Raw genomic sequence first — 18,488 nt, forward strand, 5'->3', positions numbered from 1 at the left:
TTCCGAAGATTCTAGCATATAGTTTCAAAAGGTGTTTGATTCTGTATGTGAGTGAGGTTGTGGAATCAACTTCAAGATTGATCAGTTCCGAGACGAAGTCGTGAAAAAGAGTTACAGAAGATTCGAAGACAGATTGACTAAGTTGGGTAATTTGTATGATATCTTTGTAATTTTTTTTTTACTTCAGCAGTGGATTGATTTGTGGCGTTTCGCCCGTGGTTTTTTAATCATAGTTGGAGGTGTCCAATTGTGGTTTTTTTTCACGTTAAAATCGTTTGTGTCGATTTATTATTTAATCTGAAAAACAAACAATCTAAATCACTTTCGTAAGTGCTTGTTGATTTAGATTGTGTGTTTTGGATTTTTGGGATTTGGAATATTTTAATCTTGATCTAATCACGAATCACTTAGATTTTCAGTTACTTATATTCAAGTACCCCAAATTCTCCCACAAACCATCTGGGATTCTGCCAGAAAGCAGATTGAAAGACAGTCAAACTCCACAATTCTGTTAGTGAACCAAAATCATCTGGTATTGTTCCAGTCAAGTTGTTTTGGGACAGATCAATTACCTCCATCTTCGAAGCTTCAACAGACTTAGGAATCGCCCCAGACAAGTGATTTTTGTAGAGGTATAGTGTTGTTAAATTCTTAAGTAGAAACAACCCACTGGGGATGTTACCACTCAAGTCATTTGACGACAAGTCCAAGATCTCGAGCGCTGTCAAATTCCCCATTGATTTCGGGATTTCTCCGATCAACCTTGAACTCCGCATCCAGAGTTGTTTAAGTTTTTTCAACTGAGTAAAGCTTGAAGACCACTGTGGAACTCACATTGAAAGAGTAAGAGACTTCTCAGCTCCGGCAACCGCCCAATAGCTGCAGGGATGTCACCAGTGAAGTTATTAGCGCTAAGATTGAGGTAACGGAGCTGAGGTGACAGCCGATCAACGTCATCAGGAATGCTGCCAAAAAAGTAGTTGTTGGAGAGGACAAGGTATTCCAGCTTGGAACAATTGTAAAGAGACTTGGGAACTGTCCAGATAAGTAACTGTCCAGATAGGTTGCAAATGAATGGTGGGACTGTTCCAGCGGTGATGCTTTTGTTCATAAGTGCAAGTCCAGAGATTGAACCATTGGTGCAGGTGATCTCAGACCAGTCACAGTGAGTGTAGTTGGAGCTTGATGATGATGGTGTCCAATGGTTGATGGATGGTGGATTGGACCAGTGTTGTTTCAGTTTCAGCAGGATGGTATGCTCTTCACTGTAACTTTGAGAGTTTCCATGGAAAGGTAGGCTGAGGAAGAGGATGGAGTATAAAAAGAAATGGATTTCAAAAGATGTGAAGGTCATTCTTGATATTTTGGTAGAGACCGGTGTTGGGTTTTTCTCAGGTGACAAAGCAAACCATGGTGGCATGTAAAACTTGTGGAGCTCTGGTTTTGGAGTGGTGACAGCGGTGGTGGTGGCAGTGAGAGGTTGTAGTGGTGTGGCAAGCAACCATGAAATGAGAAAACGAACCACGGCAACTTTCCAACTTCTAACATGATGATTGACTTATTCTTTCATCTAGTTCAAAAGAAAAATACAAGTGCTATATGCTCATAAAAATATTCAGAAAAATGCTAAGAAATTGAACGTACGATGTGAATTTACACATAGTGAGGTGCCAAGTGTGGGTCATACCAATAATAAAAATAAGCGGTAAACTATTAATAAGTTTTTATAGTTAAATTTAATTCTTATAAAATCTTATTAAAAATAAGTCCTAGGACAATTGTCATTAAAAATAATTTTTTTTGTAACGATTTTTTATGTTGCTAAAAATTAATAATTAGTGACTTTTTTTGTGTCGGTTTTTATAAATTGTTACTAAAACTTATAATTAGTGACGTTTTTCTATGACTAATTTTTCAAACTGTCGCTAAAAGTTAAAAATTAGTGACTTTTTTTGACAATTTTTTTAAATTGTCACTAAAACATAATTAGTGACATTTTTTGTAACAAAATTTTTAAGCTGTCACTGAAAATTAACAATTAGTGACGTTTTTTAATAGTGTATGATGAAAAATACCGTTAATTATCATAGGACCTGTTGCACAATAAGTCCACTTAGTAGAATTTATATGTAAGTCCCCCTAATAAATACGATCAATATATTTCAAATTACAAAAACTTTTTTACATAAACATGTATGCCTTATGTTCGTTCCACATCCTTATCAAATGTGAACCCATCAATAAAATTCTCCACCACCATGAAAATTTAGACTATTCTTTGGTGCCTATGACCCTTGCGGAACTTCCCTCTAGCTACATGAATACGTTAACAAAAAGATAAAAATAAAAATTTAATGCTATATTTGGAGTATGAATCTTGCATTTGTTAAAGGAAGTCTTCAAAAGGAAAATAAGTTTACGTAATACACATTCATTTTTTATGATTAATCAAACGAAAGAAGAAAAAAAAAAGTCGACATACTAATTCATTCGCTTCTATTTTTCTAATTCTTGCAAACAAAAGAAATAATTTAGCTTCTTCGATACACACAAACAAGAAAAAATAAAGAAGAAGAAGAAGAAAAGAGAGTAGGTTCAAGGCTGCCATACATATAATGATTTTTAGGACCAGCACACCATCGTTGAATCGATTGAGACCCCATTGAACATTGCCAACTACTAGAAGACTTTGAAACTCATTACTTTTTTTCTTCTCAACTTCGAAAAAATCAACATGACCCTGCATTAACAGCTCTTTTGCAAACTGTATCGAATATCAACAGAACTTAGAGCAATTGTTGCAGCTTATTCTAAGTGTTAAATAATCAAACTTCAAAATCAGGTTACCATATGTAAATTACATCAAGGAAGTGTTGTATTGAGTTAGCTCATTGAGTTGACTCATTGGGTTGGCTCAGATTTTAGAAGGCTTGCAAGTTGGCAAATTGTACTTCTAGAATCTTACTAGATACATTGCAGTAATATTGTGCAGGAACAACTTGCAAGCAAGTTAGCAAGTTGAAGCCATAGAAAAGTACCATTTTATCTAGTGACGTAATCAGGAATTCAGTGAAGATGGGGCACAAATTACTGACAATATTATTTATTTTTTTTCATAATAAACAATAATGAGGTATTACTAAACTTAAATATTAAGAGTTCATTTGGATAAATGTGAATTTTAAATTAAAGGATTTGAGATTAAATTTTATAGAAATATTGGGGAGAAACAATTTTATAGGTAGATTGAAAAATTAAAAAAGAAGATTAGTTGAGATAGAAATGGTATATTTTAGTAGAGAAATTATATAAAACATACCGCAAAAAAAGAGTCTATCATATGTTGCAATTATGATTTTCGTGGTCTTTAGTTACAACAAATTATAGTGTTAGATATAATTTAGTTATAATTTTTTGTGGTTGTTATTTTGGTTATGACTATATATCAACTAATAGTTAGTTATGACTCATTCTGATATTAGTTATGACTTATTGTAATTTTTTTTTTTTTTATAATTGAAGATGTGTTGCTTGATTATAATTTATATAGTAGTCATTTTAGTTATGAATGGAAGGAAACACATAGAGGATAAACTTCATATGAAGGATAAACTCCACATGTCAAATGTAACTAACAATCTAATAAATTTCATATCTTCATTAAAATTAATTGTGTTTGTATGTCAATAATGATAGACATTACCATTATATTGAAATTTTCATAAATAATAATATGACATATCATAGTCTCTTTATTTTCAATCAAAATAACTATTATTGTTCTCATAATTTTAAAAATGTCATTGACATTTCGCTTTAAATAATATTTTTTTTAAATTTTCTTGTTTAAAATATTTTCTTTATGTTAAAAAAAAAAAACCCAAAACCAAGGGGGGGCACATGACCCCCCCGGGCACTATGTGCCTCCACCATTGCTTTTATCCTCAAATTTTGTTGTATAAATAGGGGTGCTAGTTGAGTGAAAAATAATCAGAGCAAATTAGAGCAAACGTAAGCAAAGTGTGAGTGACTGCTAGTAGAGTTTGAGAGCCTCCTCTTCTTTGATTGTTGTATCAGTTTGTTCCCTTGAAATTAGTGAAAATTTGCTCCCATAGACTTACGTGCATTGCTGAATCACATAAAACTTGTGTGTTTCTTGTTTGGTTGCATATTTTGTGTTTGCTTCTTGGCCCTAGGCACAACATGAAGGAATTCCTTTCTGAAACTAGATACATATAGTAATCAGCTTACCACATGTTTAAGCTTTCAAGTATATGGCAACACTACCTCGCATTTGATCTCCATTTCAGAAGCACAGGCAACACTGCCTTGTTATGAAGTACGAACACCTCCTCAAAGGTCACGTACTATAGTACTGGTGTCTGACACATCGAACACGAATACGGACACAGACACAGACACAGACACAGACTGTATTCAATTAAGGCCTCTTACCTCTAAACATCTCTACTTGTTAACTTTTTCTAACAAATTGAGCGTTTAGAGTGCAAGATTTCAATAAGATGCCAAAAAAGCATGCTAGAGGCTAAGAAGCATGCATATGGATATGGATACGAGATGGATATAGAAACGGATAACGCAATATGATAAAACTTTAAAAAATAGTATACAAGTACGGATAGAATACATTTGTAAAAAAAAATTAAAAATTATATTAGTAGTGAGTTACACATAAGCTTAAGAATATTGAAAAACCACACTATAATTTAATAATGCAAAATATTAATCTTTAAAATTTAAGTATTAAAAAAAAAAGAATTATGTATTGATACTAATGGGCACCAAAGGGGGCCCAGCTCGCAGCCTAGATATTAAAGCCCAGTAACTCTGAGAAATCAATGCTGGGCCAGGACCAATAGCATTCAAACACTTGTCAAACAGAGGCCTAGCCACGTAAGCAGACAAAGATCCTGCAAAATTATTACACCCACACATCAGCCATTTAATGAGGCCCTCGTAGCATTAAATGCGACAACCCCTTCACGCCAGAAGAAATAGACTCACCATGAACGATGTCAACTAGGCTATAGACTTTCGGCCAACAAGACAGCTTGGAAGGGACAAGGAAATGATAAGCAAAGGATATAAGGAAGCTTTCGAGATACGTCGAGGTTAAGTTTTCTATCCCCTTGCTTCTTTCTCTCTCTCTCTCTCTCTCTCTCTAGTCAATTTGCTCTAGCCTAACTTGATCGTCGGAGTGTCCGTCGGGGGATCATCTCCCCCTTTGGACCTTTTCGCAAGCACGCTTTAAGGGCACAAAGGCCAACAGACCCGTCGAAGGCATGGATCAGTCCAACCCATCCACCATTGAAGTTATTGCATTATCATGTATTAATTTAAGTCAATAGCTAATTTACTTTTCTTTTTTTTTTAATAAGTTTTACAAATATTTCATTTAAATATCAAGTCTAATATATTTAGATTACAATTTACAATAATAGAATAACGATATTTAATTTTACTATTTTTATATTCTCTTATTAATCCTTACTTTCTATGTAGTTATAAAGAACATACATGATATATACAATAAGGATACGTCAATTTAACAAATTATATTAGATTGGCTTACTTTGTTCATCTTATCAAAGAATTAAAACAAAGTATTATTAAAATATTATTATATTGATATTATATTATGATTCTATGTAAGAAATACTATAATTCGTGGCTTGGAGTATTCCCATACTTCAAAATTATAATAAAAAATTTATCAATAAATATCAGATACTTTTAATAAGTTTATCCGTATCCATAAATATTCAACGAATGTTGACATGCAATACGAATAGGATACAACGAAGTATAGCACATCCAAACCTCACAAAAAAAATACATGTAATTCCAATTTACCCAATTAAGAACAAAGATTTACCAATCTAATCCATCTCTGACAAAGAAGTTGCAGATTGAACTGAGACATTTGTTGAGTCCCTCCAGAGCCAAAATGTGGGTTACCCAAACCGACATCATCTTTCAAAGAAATTCCCAAATCGTTCCCCATTCGAAGTGGAATCCAAATATAAAGATAATGGAGACCGGCCTTGGGGGCATACATCAAAATCTTCAGCTAAGGATGAGGGAGAAGAAAGGGGTGAGGCTGTGAATGGCGATATTAAGACAGGCCTTGTGGGTAATCATGAAAATTCTAAACATACATTAAATTTATATAAAAAAACTTGATAATAATGATGTAAAAATATCATTATTACAAATAAATTTATCTTCAATGATATTTTATTTTAAAGTGAAAAGTTCTAATAAACTCTATCATTGTATAGAAAAAATTTTAAAAAAATTATAATCAAATATCACGTAAGTTATAATTAACGATATTATTAATCATAATGTGTCATAATTAACACTATTATTAGCAATAATTAATACTGACATAGATGGGCCTATAGGAGCTGTTGGCCCACCACTTATGGCCCAATCGATGATTCAAATGCTAAAGCCCAACTTTCATGGAACCCAACGTTACACCAAGGACCAGTGACATCTAGACACTTGTCAAGAGTAGAATCAGCCACATCAGCACACAAAGCTCCTGTAGAGTTATTGCACCACACATCCTCCATTAATGAGTTTCCCTACAACATTTATTACGGTAACCCCTTCACGTCGGAACAGAATGGCGTCACCACGAACAACGCATGCTAGAACATAGACTTTCGGCCAACATGACAGCTCGGAGTGGACAAGAAAATGATGAACGAAGGATATAAGCAGACTTCTAAGACAGAGAGAAAGTTAAGTCTTTTATCTCCACCCTATCTCTACATTCCATTACTCTCTCACTTCTCTAACTTGCTCGTCGGAGGGTTCACTGGGGGACTTCCCGTTCCCCGTTGAACTCCTGTGCAAGTACCTCAGTGGATTAGCGATCGGACAACCGTATGGGAGGCCTGGGTCAGTCTGACCCGTGACTCTGAAGCTAGTAGTATCATCAGTTGGCGCTGTCTATGGGAATCCTTTTGCTTCGTGCAGCAATTGTGCTTATTGTCGTCGAAGACCCATTCCCGATAATCCCTACCTCCCACCCATCAAGGTGGATGGTCACAACTAGATCCATGGCTTCTCAATACAACGTGGCCGACCAACCTAACCTAAACGACCCACCGCAGTATTTCATAGAACTCACCAACAGCATTAACCATCTAGTCGAACAAAACCAAGCCCTAATTAATGCTTTGCTTCAACGAGACCCTCTTATGCCTCATCCACCACCTCAAGACATCCCACCCAACCGCGAACGAGCCCTGAGCTATCCCATCCAACAATCCCACCTATCCAACTTGGAGGGCTTGCGACCCCCTCCCCAAGATATGAACCCGCCACCTCGGGCCCCACATCCATCGGTCCAAGCACCTACCCTCGAGGGAGAGGCCAGTAGTGTCCAGCCTCCATTGCATTCCAGTGGTGACAACGTTCCTCTTTGGGATGCAGAACTCTGAGCCATGAAACTCCAGCTTCAAGGAGTCATGTAGAACATATAGAACAAACCATCTACCACAGCCAACTCACCATTCGTTGCCTCCATCAGGGACAAACCCCTACCTCCTAAGTTTAAAATGCCTGCGATCTACTCTTTCGACAGTACAACGGATCCAGCCGACCACTTGGAAACTTACAGCACCCTAATGGTCCTCCACGCATTCCCTGATGAGATCATGTGTCGGGCTTTCCCCGTAACACTTAAGGGGTCGGCCCAACTGTGGTTTAGCCAGCTGCCGACAGACTCTGTCTCTACTTTTCAGCACTTAAGTGACTCTTTTCTCAGCCACTTCATTGGAGCCCAGTGTCAGTGGCGTCCGGCAACTCAACTCCTCAACATCCACCAGACGGAGGGGGAGTCACTTCGCAGCTTCGTCACCCGCTTTAACACCGAAGCCTTGCAGGTGGCAGAAAACGATGACAAGGTCATTCTCACGGCTTTCATGGCCGGTCTACGCTCATCCGATTTTCTTTTCTCCCTCTCCAAAAACTCTCCAACCTCCATGGCAACCCTCATCTCCAAAGCCCAAAAATACATGAATGCCGAAGATTCCCTAGCCGCCCGACAAGATCCCACAACCAAAAACCCGACCCCCAGAGAGAAGAGAAAGGACTCTGAAACCAAAACCACATAGTACACACAGAAAACACCTCAGTATACCGACCGACTTGCCCGAGCCAACCGGTTGGCACCTACCCAACTGCTCAGCCGGTTCGAACGATACACTCCCCTAAATTCTCCCATGGAACAAGTCTTGAACCAGATCCAACGAGATTATCCTCTTAAATGGTCCCAACCCTCGTGGTCTCCTTCCAACCGGCGAGACCAGTCCAAATACTGCCGTTTCCATCAAGACCACGGCCACAATACAGAGGAGTGTGTTAACCTTAAAGGCCAGGTCGAGAGCTTGATACGCCAGGGGTGTCTCAGTCGGTTTACGGCAACCCGCCCTCAACAACGGCCAAGGACCGAACCTACCAAAAACAACCACCGACAGACCCCTCCTCGACAACCCGCATAACCTAACCAAGGTAATAATCGACCCCCACCATAACCCTGGGCACAAGGAAACCCCACCCCCCCGGTTGGAGAGATCAGAGTCATTGCCGGCGGACTTGCATGTGGAGGGCCTTCTCGTTCGGCCCAACGAGCAGAACTCAGAAAAATCAGATAGGGTTCCGATAAAGAAGTCACGACATTGGACCGCCCCTTCAAACACCCCAAACAGTGGATGGAGCCCATCACCTTTACGGAGGCTGATTGCACAGGCATCCGTTACCCCCATGACAACCCCCTCGTCATCTTTGCTCTTCTGTCCAATTATAAAGTCAGACGGGTGCTTGTCGATAACGGTAGTTCTTCAAACATTATTTTCCTAAACGCCTATCGCCAGCTCATGGTCGGAGAAGAAAGTTTGTCCCCTCTCCAAACACCATTGGTCGATTTCACTGGGGATATGGTGACCTCCATAGGCTCCATCGACCTCCCCATTACCATCGGAGAGTAACCAAGGCAGACCACTAAGTTACTCACTTTCCTCGTCGTCGACTGACCCTCTACTTATAACATCATCCTCGACCGCACCGCCCTTAACGCTTTTCAAGCTGTCACATCCACATACCATCTGGCCATGAAATTTCCTACTGACCTTGGAGTCGGCATCGTGAGGGCAGAGCAGACTGTGGCTAGAGAATACTACGTCGCTTCACTCAAAGAGGTCAAGCTAAAAGAGACTATGATCATCGAAGGCCTCGACGTCAGAGACGAAGACGAGTTAGTCAGAGGGGAACCAGTAAAAGAACTTGTTGAAGTTCCCATCGACCCCACCAACCCAACAAAAATAGATAAGATCGGCAACCAACTATCCCCCCAAGCCAAGGGCGATCTTACCACCCTTCTAACCGAGCACAATGATGTGTTTGCCTGGACCCATTCCGACATGCCGGCTATTGACCCCTTCTTCATCACTCATCATCTCAGCATCGAGCCCTATTTCCGACCCTTCCACTAGAAGCAGCGTATGTTTCACCCGGAACGCAACGCCCTTATTGCTTCTAAGGTAGATAAGCTACTAGAGGCACAGTTTGTCAAGAACGTGGACTACCCCAGATGGCTGTCAAACGTGGTTTTGGTCGGTAAAAACAATGGTAAATGGAGACTTTGTGTCGATTACTCTTACCTCAATTGAGCTTGCCCAAAGATAGTTATCCCCTTCCTCGTATAGATCTTCTTGTCGACGCCACAGCCGAACACCAAATGCTCAGTTTCATGGACGCCGTTTTCGACTACAATCAAATTCTGATGCACCCGACCAACCAGGAACACACCTCCTTCATCACTGACCGAGGAATCTACCACTATCGTGTCATGCCATTTGGGTTGAAAAATGCCGGAGCAACTTGCCAACGGTTAGTCAATGCCATTTTTCATCACCAGATAGGTTGAAACATGGAAGTGCACGTCGACGACATGCTTGTCAAGAGCAAACTCTCCTCTAATCACCTGGCAGACTTGTGGGAGACCTTCGATACTCTACGTAAGTATCAAATGAAGCTGAATCCGAAGAAATATGTTTTCGGTGTCGGATCGGGGAATTTTTTGGGTTTCATGGTCAGTCAACGGGGTATCGAGGCTAACACCAAAAAGATCAAGGCCTTGATAGAAATGCAGTCACCCAGAATGGTTAAAGAGGTTCAAAGGCTTACAGGCAGAGTCGCCACCCTCAACCGTTTTATCTCCCGCGCAACAGACAAGTGCCTTTCTTTTTTTTAAAGTCCTTCGGCAGGCTTTTGAGTAGACGACCGAATTCGAAGAGGCCTTTCAACAATTGAAACAGTGCATGGCCAACCCCCCTACTGTCTCAGGCACTCACGGGTGAGCCCCTTTTTCTCTGTCTAGTTGTATCAAACACTGCAGTCAGTGCGGCCCTCATCCGAGAGGACGGCTCAGTCCAGCGTCCGGTTTACTACATTAGTTGGGTTCTCAGGGGAGCAGAACAAAACTACCCATTGCTAGAAAAAATGGCCTTGGCCTTAGTCATAGCCCCTAGATGACTCCGACCTTACTTCCAAGCTCACTCTATAGTGGTCCTCACTGACCAGCCCTTGAAGAAGATAATGCAGTAACCAAAGTTATCCAGCAGACTTATGCAATGGTCTGTCGAGCTCAGCCAATTTGAAATCTCCTACCGACCTCAAATAGCGATCAAAGAGCAGGCCGTCGCCGATTTTATCTTGGAATTCACCAATCGCACCCCACCCACGGCCCCCCCAGGCAATTCAACGCTGAGGTAGAAGATCCTCACTCTTGGACCCTCAATGTCGATGGATCATCCCGCAAAGAAGGCAGTGGGGCCGGTCTCATCCTCACCGGCCCCAAGGGTGGTTATTTCAAGTGTGCTCTCCGTTTCTTATTCAACGCAAGCAATAATGAGGCCGAATATGAGGCCTTGATACCAGGTCTTCACCTAGCCAGAGACATTGGTGTAAGCCATATCCAGGTGTTCAGCGATTCTTAACTGATCGTCGGACAAATTACAAGGGTGTTCGACACAAAGGAAGACACAATGCGAGCTTACAGGGATATTGCACTCCCCCTTGTTCGCCTTTTCAACACTTTCCACATCAAACACATCCCCCGGTCGGAAAAATCCAAGGCAGATGAAATGGCTCAATTAGCTTCGGCTAGACTAAGTTAATCAAAGCCTCAGCCAGACTGATAACAAAGAGCTCGACCAGACTGAGTCAATTAAAGCCTCAGCCAGACTGAGCACGAAGAGCTTGGTCAGATTGAGTTAATCAAAGCCTCAGCCAGACTAAGCACGAAGAGCTCGGCCAGACTGAGTCAATCAAAGCCTCAGCCAGACTGAGCACGAAGAGCTCGGCCAGACTGAGTCAATCAAAGCCTCAGCCAGACTGAGCACGAAGAGCTTGACCAGACTGAGTCATTTAAAGCCTCAGCCAGACTAAGCACGAAGAGCTCGGCCAGACTGAGTTAATTAAAGCCTCAGCCAGACTGAGCACGAAGAGCTCGGCCAGACTGAGTCAATTAAAGCCTCAACCAGACTAAGCATGAAGAGCTCGGCCAGACTGAGTCAGTTAAAACCTCAGCCAGACTGAGCACGAAGAGCTCAGCCAAACTGAGTCACTTAAAGCCTTAGCCAGACTGAGCACGAAGAGCTCGGCCAGACTGAGTCAGTTAAAGCCACAGCCAGACTGAGCACGAAAAGCTCGGCCAGACTGAGTCAATTAAAGCCTCAGCCAGACTGAGTTAATTAAGGTCCCAGCCCGACTTAGTATGAAGAGCTCGGCCAAGCTGAGTCACTTAAGGTTTCAACACGGTCGAACCTTCCTAGTCTTAATCAGAACGCGAATGAGGACTTCGGTCGATCCATTTTCATAATTTAACATTACGGCATGGTTGCCATACTTATAAAATAATCCAAGTCCACCTTACAACATTCTTTAACATCTCTAAAACTTTTAACATTTTCAGTAAACATACGAGCCAAACTTTCATTTGCAACATTCTTTACATTTTTATGTCTGCCTATTTTTCACATTCTTTACATCATCCATTGGTTACCCATTTTTAAACTTTTACAAACATTCTACAGCTTACTAACATTCTTAAAGCTTTTAAACTTTCACATCCATTTTTCAGTAAATTCTGCTTAGCCATTCCCATTATTCCAAATTTACAACTCAAAACAAGTACCAACAACAGCAATACAAAAGAAATCCCATGATTTTATTCACAAACTTACGCTGTCATATAATATGAGGCCAAATTTACATACAAAAAAAAAAAAAAAAAAAAAACCCAACACAAAACAAAACAACCATAGTAACATTTTTACATTTAGCCACACAGCTCACTCATCCTCATCGATGCCTTCGTCTAGTGGGGTCTGGGCGACGTCGTCTTTGCCTACTTTCCCCAAGCTGAAATCGACCTCTAGGAACAGCTCCTGCACCTTATGCTTGAAGGTCATCCAGCGCTGTCCCAGAACTCACTCATTTCATGCTTATAGAAGTCAGACCGCTGGAAGCTCTGGATAACTTCCTCTTCGCTCCTACTTCCGGCGGCCGCCCCCGACGGCCTATCCCCCCTATCCACCTCCTCTGCCAAGCTGCTGTGATAGCAGCATCTATGGCCATCTGAAAGTCGGCGGATCCCTTGAATTGCTCTACCGCCGCCATACACAGGTCGGGGTATGCCGCCTTCTCAGACGCCAACTTCGTCCTCTCCTCCTCCAAGGCCTTCTCCAATGCCGCAATCCGACCTTCGGCCTCTTCCTTGTCCTAACCAGATCTTCGTTGCTGGCCATGGCCTCCTCCCACCTTTCGTTGGCAGTGATACAGGCTCTCTGGACTTCCCCTAGTTTCCTCTTCTCACCCGCCAACTCGAACTCCAGCGATATCGCCTTGCAGCGCTCTGCTTCCGGCTCTGACTTGGTTGCGAGGAGCTCGGCACTAGCTTGGTCCGCTGAGAAGCTCTGCACCAGTGCTAACACCTCCATGCTCTTCGCCCGCTGCGCATACTCTAACCCCTTGGCACACGCACTCCAAGCGGCCTTCCTCCACCTTGTTGTTTCTACCCGTAGATTCTGGAGCTGTGATTTTGCCTCTTCTAGCTGGACCCTCAACGGCTCTACCTCTATCTTCAAGTGTGCTACTTTGTTCATCAAGGCAGTCGCCAGGGTTGTAGCTTCCATTTGGGCTGAGCAAAACCCCCTCAAGAGGTCAGCCTCTGGCAACCTCGCCATTGACCGAACGGCCGCATCCTCCACCACTCCAACCAGACGGTCGGCTGCGACCTTGGCTTCTTTCCCTTTTGCCGAACGACCAGCTAGCGCACACACGTGGTACAATGCAGTCGCCAGTGCGCCATTTGTCTTTTGTTTGTTGATCCCAGTCTTCCCTTCACTGGGACTGGGGGTTATCTCTGGGGCGGGTACCACCGTCACCGCCATCTGGACACTTGGACACAAGTGTTCTCTCGGTACTTGGGTGCGCTCGGACCCTTGTCCTCCCTCGGCACTTGGGCGGTTTCCCCTTCTGCAGCTGCCTCTACCCTTCCCTCCTTTATCTTCTTCACCATAGGGGCAGCCTCCCCCCCAACCTTCATCTTTTTCAAGGCAGGGGCGTCTTTCCCCCTTTCTACGCCCCCCCTCTTCTTCCTTGCTTTCTTCAAAACCGCATCCACCTCCTGCTTACCCCTCTTTGTCAACGGGTCTGTTGGGGGCGGCAGAGGGGCAAGGGCAATTAAGTCATTGTCACCCAGTAGTTTGGGACGCGGTCGGACCCGCTCCATCATCACCAGCTTGGGAGCAGGCCCCAATTGTGCCTCCTTATATTTATCCGCTCTGGCGAATAATCTTCTCTCCTCCTCCTCCTCCTCTGCCTTCCTCTGCACCTCCAATTCTTCCCTCGCCGGATCCTCCTCCAATGGCTGCGGTCCCAAGTTCAAGGCACACAAGGTTGAAGGAAGGACCAGCTCATCCCACTTCACCCCCTTCTCCTATCTCTACTCTCTCTACTCTCTCACCTTCTTCACTCGGTCTTCGCCCGCCACATCCAACTTTGGCTCAACCGATTTCGTAGGGACCTTCCATGTTATGCGAACACCCTTACCACCATTCGCCGATACGAAAAACTATCTCGGTCTTCACCCCTTCACCGAGGACGGCAAGCCCGCCAATAGACCTCACCCCGTTACTGCTTGCAACATCACCCACGTCTCCTATTAACTGGAGGCCTTGTAGTAGGAGAAGAATTCCTCCACCGTCATGGCCACCCCTCCGGTCACTTGCTGTCAGGCGCTCGCGCAGGCCATTAATATTATCTAGGCGTTCGGCATCAACTGCCCTTGCACCACTTCTAACCTGTTAAGCACGTCCACCACTATTTGGGGGAGGGTAGCCTTAGACCCCTCCCTCGGCAGTGCCTCCTCCTATAGGCTGAACTCGTCCGACCGCACATCCGACGCCCTCTCCTTGGACGTGGGTAACCTCAACCCTATTTTTGCGGGAATATGGTACTTCCTCCGTACCCTCTTCAACTCCTCCGCCGTAAACGTGAATCTGTCTGGCTTAGTGTGCCAGTGGTCTGGCTCCACTTGGCTAATGGGCCTCGCGGCCGCAATCATCGTCATCGGACGAGCCCGCAGCGCTTGACCAACTCCCCTCCCCTCCCTTCGCTCCACCCGATACTGTTCTGCCAATTCCACCGCGTCGTCATCACCCAACGAATCAAGCCTTACGGCTGGCACTTCCTCTTGGGCCATTTCTCCTACGTATCTACGTATTACTTCGGACGCTGGCACAAGGAAGTTCACAAAATGTTGCAGAGATGTGTCACACGAGACAAACGAGATCACTTCAGGGTTGTGTTGGTTTTTGCCGATAAGGTGGGTAAAACGAATAACTCCAAATGCCTACGGTTTGCCTATATTCCAAGGGTCAAGATTAAATTTCGCCAGCTTGAAAATTTTCAAAAAACTCCCGCCCTTGCATTTCACTGCCCTATATTACCCTGTCATTTCACTTCTTACCAACGCATCACCTCCCCTATTAAAGGATTACGCCATGTGTACGCTCACGATCCACTACTCCCTTCCCCTTCCCTGTCTATTCCACTTCAGACCACCACGTGCCCTGTCGTTCCTCGAGCCCCTCGTACCGCCATTTCCCCTTCTCCACTAGGCCACCCTTTGCGGTCGGCCCTCCTCCCGGTCGGTCCCTCTACTCGGCTACCCTTTGCAGTTGGTCGCTCCGCTCGACCACCGTTCGCGGTCAGCCCTCCTCGCGATCGGTCCATCCACTCGGTCACCCTTTGCGGTCGGCCCTCTTTGCGGTCGGTCCGTCCACCCGGTTACCCCTTGCGGTCGGCACATCTCCTAATCGGTCCTCGCTCCATCGACCTCTCACCCCCCCTGTTTTTTTTCTTATTCCCTACGTTGGACTGAAGCTGCACTTGGGAATGGGGGACTACTGACATAGGTGGGCCTATAGGAGTTGTTGGCCCACCACTTATGGCCCAATCTATGATTCAAATACTAAAGCCCAACTTTCATAGATCCCAACATTACACCAAGGACCAGTGACATCTAGACACTTGTCAAGAGTAGAATCGGCCACATCAGCAGACAAAGATCTTGCAGAGTTATTGCACCACACATCAGCCATTAATGAGTTCCCCTACAGCATTTATTATGTAACCCCTTCACGTCGGAATAGAACGGTGTCACCACAATCAGGGCAAGCTAGAACATAGACTTTCGGCCAACATGACATCTCGGAGTGGACAAGGAAATGATGAACGAATGATATAAGCAGACTTCTAAGACAGAGAGAAGGTTAAATCTTTTATCTCCACCCTATCTCTGCATTCTATTACTCTCTCACTTCTCTAACTTGCTCGTCGGAGGGTTCGCTGGGGGACTCCTCGTTCCCCGTTGAACTCCTATGCAGGTACCTCAGTGGATTAGCGATCGGACAACCGTGTGGGAGGCCTGGGTCAGTCTGACCTATGACTCTAAAGCTAGTAGTATCATCAAATACTATAACAGATCACAATTAAAAATCACAGTGTCATAATTGAGACATACGACCCCATATAAAATTTCTCATTAAAATAAAGGCTTTTTGTTTTACAATTGTTCTAACAACACACGTTAAGAAAATATTAAATAAGTGTAATTGTTCTCTCTTATATAGAAAGCAGTGGAAGTTTTAAAGCTCCGAGGATTAAAGATTTTTTTACCCCTTTTTATTTATTTAGTTTATTTTTTTTAAACAAATTAAAATGTATTTTTTTCATTTTTCTAATATTATAGCATCAATGGATTGATATGTATATATGGGTGAATTACAAACCTCATAAGATTTGTTTAAAATACATATTGTTTTGTTTGGCACGAGCATTGCATATGTATTCACCTTATAGCTTTGTTAAGATTCATATACTGTGTTGGATTATTTCTACTGGGCTTTGGTTCACCCTACGTGGGAAAAACATTTCAGGTGCTGATGATATGCCTTCGCCAAGGCAATAGCTTGGGAGGATTTGGAGCGAGAGCTTCTTTTTGTGTAATTAGTGTATTTATTTTGTACAAGTGCAAGGCTTTAACTGTATTGGACTTAAGTCTGCTTTTGTTGTAACCAAGCATCGTCTTTGAAAGTTGTAAGCCCTTAGGGCATTTCTTATCTGTTTAACTTACATTCTTTTTCTTTTGTTCGCAACATATGCTATAGATTCAAGGTTAGGCATTATGAATGTATACTACATATGTTTCCCTTTTGTAAACTCAATTGGATTTAATGGAAAATAATTACTTTATCATTGTTGTCATTTATTAATATTGTGGATGGATTATTCTATTTATTTCGGGGCATTACAACTTGGTATCAGAGCGTACCGACTTTGAATACTTTGGGTACGTGGGAAGTGGCTATTACAACAATGGGTTTGTCTCGCTTAGTAAAGATATTTGTATGTATGGTATGCTTATGTGATAACATGCTTATGTGGTTATATATATATGGGATTTAGTTCTTAAGATGTTGATTCGGTCTACGGGTTTCTAGAAGTCCTATTAGAAGAGCACTTGATCACTGTTGTTTCTAATTGAAACTCTGGCAATGCCGTGGGACGGTCATTTTCTAGGAAGGAAATTCGTACGTGTTTATGTGGAGTGAATTATTATTGTCCACTGCATTTGGACGCGAGTAAGTTAGCTTCAGCACATTTGTAAATGTGCTAATCTCTTTTGTTACCTTCATTAGGATGTCAGGACATGGACGCGGTGGTGGTAGGTGTGGTAGGCCTAGAAGGCATGAGGTGCCTTTATCGGATGAGATTCTGGTGCAAGAAGAAGCGGTGGGTCAGGCCAATGTAGCCGAACTAGTTGGTTAGCAGGCCATGGGCGCTTTGGCCCGTGAGATGGCCAAAGCTTTGGGGGAATCCATAGGCATTTTCAGATCTGAGAATCATGTCCAGGCCCAAGTTGCTGAAGCAAGGCGGTCCTTCTTGAAGAGAGTGTTCTTCCAGTCTAATTCGAACGAGTTTTGGGGTGATCCAAAGGAGCCACTAAAGGCAGACGAGTGGCTAGAACAAATGGTGAAGGCGTTCATGATGCTTGGCATTGAGGATGACAGGCTGAGGGTGACCTTGACATCCTTCCAACTGAATAGAGATGCGAGTCAATGGTGGAAATATGCGCGGGAGCGCATTGGGGTGACTTGGGAGGCCTTTGTCAACGCTTTCCAGGACAAGTTCTTACCTTCCACTGCTAGGCAAAAGTTGAGAGATCAGTTTATGAAGCTCAAGCAGCTTAGTTTGCCAGTAATCGAGTTTGAGGCAACTTTCACTAGCCTCTGTAGATTTGCACCCGAACTCATGGCGACAAAAGAATGCCATTGTATAGAGTTCGAGAAGAGGTTGAGGACCGGGCTCCTTTTCAGGGTAGCTGGGTGGATGATTAGGGACTATGGACACCTTGTGGAGGTGGCAGCTCATCTTGAAACCATAGTTCAGGCAGAGAAAGAGCAAATGAGGGGCTCTAGCAAGAGTTAAGAGGTTTAGGCGGAGAACCAGAATAGTAAGATACAGAGGAGTTCTAACCCACAACAGTCCCAGGCAGTACAATCTAGGTCCATCTTTCCTATGTCGAGTTTGGGTTCAAGGAGAGGTAATCAGGGAGGTGTCTCTTGTTACAAGTGTGGCCAGTTGGGTCACAAGTCTCCAGCTTGCCCGCAGAGGAGAGGAAAGCAACAGTCTACACCGCTTGTGGCTCGTTCTCAGAGCCAGAGTCAGGGGAGAGGGCAGCCACCGACTTGTTATCAGTGTGGGCAGTCAGGGTATATGAAGAGGTTTTGCCCTCAGTTGGGTAGCACACCTGGTGCGTTTGGTTTAAAACAGACACAAAGCCACCAGCCTGCACAATCAGCACAGGCCTCGAGGACCAA

General features: G+C 43.3%; 2 pseudogenes; both read right to left on the minus strand.

The window, feature by feature from the left end:
• LOC145805579 (uncharacterized) overlaps nucleotides 1–18,488 on the minus strand; it is an 82,242-nt pseudogene that overhangs the window by 12,636 nt on the left and 51,118 nt on the right.
• LOC145806262 (uncharacterized) lies at nucleotides 416–6,602 on the minus strand (annotated as a pseudogene).

The sequence above is a fragment of the Camellia sinensis genome, chromosome 13 (genome assembly GCF_055761805.1).
Source record: "Camellia sinensis isolate YWXY chromosome 13, ASM5576180v1, whole genome shotgun sequence".
In the NCBI taxonomy this organism is placed as follows: Eukaryota; Viridiplantae; Streptophyta; class Magnoliopsida; order Ericales; family Theaceae; genus Camellia; species Camellia sinensis.